The 4,139-nt window shown below is 46.5% G+C and overlaps 1 protein-coding gene across 1 annotated transcript in view; it reads left to right on the top strand.

The window, feature by feature from the left end:
- The first annotated feature begins 3,879 nt into the window (after positions 1–3,879).
- The window catches only part of GLCE (glucuronic acid epimerase), a 109,640-nt gene continuing 109,380 nt past the window's right edge, over positions 3,880–4,139 (top strand). Inside the window, exon 1 of the mRNA XM_010834502.1 lies at positions 3,880–4,057. The gene's annotated coding sequence lies outside the window, so the exon portion shown is untranslated. The remainder of the gene's footprint in view (positions 4,058–4,139) is intronic.

Genomic DNA, 4,139 nt, shown 5'->3' with positions numbered 1-4,139 from the left:
CTATGTGAGGACCAGCTCTCTTTTCCAAGAAGAAGTCCCAGAATCCTAAGTTTGGACATGGTCTTCCAAGTTGTTAGCTAAGTTTGTCTAGGCAAAGGAAGATATATATAGGACTTCCCTGGTGGTCCAGGGGTTAAGACTCTGAAGTTTCACTACAGAGGACACAAGTGTATATTGTCACCCTGCTTATTTAACTTATATGCAGAGAACATTATGCGAAATGCCGGGCTGGATGAAGCACAAGGTGGAATCAAGATTGCTGGGAGAACTATCAATAACCTCAGATACACAGATGACACCACCCTTATGGCAGAAAGCAAAGAAGAACTAAAGGGCCTCTTGATGAAAATGTAAGAGGAGAGTGAAAATTTTGGCTTAAAACTCAACATTCAGAAAACTAAGATCATGGCATCCAGTCCCATCACTTCATGGAAAATAGACAGGGAAACAGTGAGAGACCTTTTTTGGGTTCCAAAATCACTGCAGATGGTGATTGCAGCCATGAAATTAAAATATGCTTGCTCCTTGGAAGAAAAGCTATGACCAGCCTAGATAGCATATTAAAAAGCAGAGACATTACTTTGCCAACAAAGATCCGTCTAGTCAAGGCTATGGTTTTTCCAGTACTCATGTATGGGTGTGAGAGGTGGATCACAGAGAAAGCTGAACGCTGAAGAATTGATGCTTTTGAATTGTGGTGTTGGAGAAGACTCCTGAGAGTCCCTTGGACTGCAAGGAGATCCAACTAGTCAATCCTAAAGGAAAATCACTTCTGAATATTCATTGGAAGGACTGATGCTGAAGCTGAAATGCCAATACTTTGGCCACCTGATGTGAAGAACTCACTCACTGGAAAAGACCCTGATGCTGGGAAAGACTGAAAGCGGGAGGAGAAGGGGACGACAGAGGATGAGATGGTTGGATGGCATCACTGACTTGATGGACATGAATTTGAGTAAGCTCCAGGAGTTGGTGATGGATAGGGAAACCTGGCAGAGAAGGCAATGGCACGCCACTTCAGTCCTCTTGCCTGGAAAATCCCATGGATGGAGGAGCCTGGTAGGCTGCAGTCCATGGGATCGCTACGAGTCGGACGCGACTGAGTGACTTCACTTTCACTTTTCACTTTCTCACAATGGAGAAGGCAATGGCAACCCACTCCAGTGTTCTTGCCTGGAGAATCCCAGGGACGGCAGAGCCTGGTGGGCTGCCGTCTATGGGGTCGCACAGAGTCGGACACGACTGAAGCAACTTAGCAGCAGCAGCAGCAGCAGCAGGGAAGCCTGGTGTGCTGCAGTCCATGGGGTTGCAAAGAGTCGGACACGACTGAGTGACTGAACAACTGAACTGAACTGATACATATATATATATATATATATATATGCACACACACACACACACACACACACACACAAAACGTACATATCTGGAGTAGGAAATGGCAACCCACTCCAGTATTCCTGCCTGGAAAATCCCAAGGACAAGGAAAGCTGGCAAGCTAAAGTCAATGGGGTTGCAAAGAGTCAGACACAACTGAGCAACTAGGCATATATATGTTAAATTTATAGTTTGTTAGCTTGTTTTATAACTTTTCATACTATTTAGACATTTGATATGTGAGCCCCCTTGTGTAGACTTTTGTAAGCCCTACAACTGCTAGGGTTGGCTCTGGTATCTCATTTGATACAGAATCAAGTTGAATTAGCTTGGCCTGGTTTTTCAAGGCCTTTTACTATTGGTTCTTCCCTAAACTTACCTTCCACTACTCTTCTGCAGGAATCCTCCGTGGGCCAGTCTGGTCCACTCAGATCCAGGCTTGGCCTACATCCTCTCCTCTGTGCTCAGGTTCACTCTATTTTCTCTGAAAAACCTTTGCTTCTGCTCTGCATTTGTATAGGCCAACTACTATTTAAACACCCAGCCTCACAGTCATGTTTCCTCCTCTGGATTCTTCTAACAGCTTGTTTCTGAACCACTCATTGACACTCAAAGTGTGGAACTGTGTGTGGAAGTCATTTTTCTTTTCATGTACAAGGTATATAGCTATAAGCAGATGCCAATATGCAACAGTTTTTAAACGAGGAAAGAGTATCCAAAAAACAAACAAACAAACAGAAGAGTAGCTAAAGAATCTGGAGAAAGTAGTTAGGCAAGAAACCAAGGAGGAGATGGCTGGCATTGTCAAAAGGCTGCAGAGTGGTCATTGGGAAAGATGCCCCAAAATAGAAAGAGAAATGAGGTCCTTTGTGACTACTGAAAGATCAGCCCATTGTGTGGGTGTAAACAGCATTGCAGTAGGGAAAATAAGAGATGAAAAGTAAAGACAACAAAGTCAATTTAAAGAGTTATCTGAAAAGGCAGAGGATGTTGGGTTGTTTTGTTCTGTGCAAAGGATGGAACAAATGTGTCTGTGGGAAAAAAGAGCTAGATTAGAGGGGAACAGTGATATCAGGGAAAGGATAGTTTGATTAATTAAAATCTGGGAATGGCGGCCATCCGGGGCACAGGTGCAGGGATTAACCTTGATCAAGTGAAAGGACTTGTGGTAAAGGGAATGAATGCAGACTATAGGACAGACGTCCTAATCAAGAGACTGGACTTAAGGGTGAAGAAATTGGCTGTCACTATGGAGGAAAGGCTAGGAAAGCCTGAATTTTCTGGAGCAGGTCTAAGATTTCTTACATAGTTGGTCACCGAATCTGTGGATTCAATCAATCATGATATTCAGGGAAAAAATTCCAGAAAAGTTCTAAAAAGTTGCAGCAGCAACTATTTACATAGTATTTACATTCGGACACCACTGAGCAACTTCACTTTCACTTTTCATTTTCATGCATTGGAGAAGGAAATGGCAACCCACTCCAGTGTTCTTGCCTGGAGAATCCCAGGGACAGGGGAGCCTGGTGGGCTGCCGTCTATAGGCTCACACAGAGTTGGCCCCCGACTAAGCGACTTAGCAGCAGCAGCAGGTATTATAAGTAATCTAGAGACAATTTAAAGTATATAGGCTATAGGTTATATGCAAATACTACAGTCATTTTTACACAAAGGACTTGAGCGTCCACTATTTTAGTAGCTGCAAATATCCTGGAACAAACACCTCAGGATATTGAGAGAAGACTGTATTTAAATATCATATTCTTCAGTCTTTCTTTCTACATTTATTCAGTGCCCTGAGTGTGCCAGACACTGGTGTCCACAGAGATACAACTTTTCATGTAATTTTGGAATTTGTTATAACGATGACTCAGTGAGATTTACTTTTTACTCTTCTAGAAGGCTTTCAGTATAAATAAACACCAGTCGGAAGGGAGTCTTTTGTAAGACCAGACGACCCGAGCAGGGGTTGAGAAAACACGGGCATCTCAACAATGGCGCCCTGTTAGAGGTGGAAAGGGAGGAGAGGCCCAGAGAGGGGGAAAAACAGGTTTAGACCTGGGTAACCCGAGGAGGGTGCGCCTTCAACCAGGAAGAAGTGTGCCTCTTAAGCACTTCAGGCCGCGCTGTAACCAAGGGTAATAGCGCTTCAGCTCACGGCAGTGTGAAAACCACCTTCTTCCCTAACCAGATAGATCTACGGAGCCTGACTAGGACTAGACAGAAGCCAAGATTCTCCATCCAAGATTCCTTCCCAAGCTCTGCCCCTGACTACTTAAATGTCACTGATCTTGCCCCTAGTTTATTGATGCGGGGCGGGGGAGAGAAGAAGCGGTGGGAGAATCACCTTTCCTATTTTTGCGATTGGTAGTATTAGGCTCTAAGTCCCGCCTCCCACGCTGCCGCCAACAGGCTCTCAGAGTTGTCACTCGATTCACTGCATCCGCCCCTCGTCGTGGCCCCGCCCCACTCTGTGGCTGGGATCTCGCGGGAAGAGCGGCGGGTACGGCTGTGGCTCTGTCTCCAAGCTGCGCGCGGAGCGGGAGGGATCTCCTCACACAAGCGCTTCCTCGCGGAGGGGTTGGAGCTGCGGCAGACGCAGGCCTGGGCCGCCCCTTCTCTGCCGCCTCCTTCTCTTCCTCAGGGTTCCCCGGTCCGCTTGCCCTACGACGCTGCCCAGGTGAGGAAGCCCGGAGCGCGTCTCCGCTGAGGAGCGGTCGGGGAGCGGGGACACGGAGCAACCGGGGCAGGCGGGCTCCTGA

The sequence above is a fragment of the Bison bison genome, unplaced genomic scaffold (genome assembly GCF_000754665.1).
Source record: "Bison bison bison isolate TAMUID 2011002044 unplaced genomic scaffold, Bison_UMD1.0 scf7180017864034, whole genome shotgun sequence".
NCBI lineage: Eukaryota > Metazoa > Chordata > Mammalia > Artiodactyla > Bovidae > Bison > Bison bison.
This window is presented reverse-complemented; position numbering and strand designations above follow the sequence as displayed.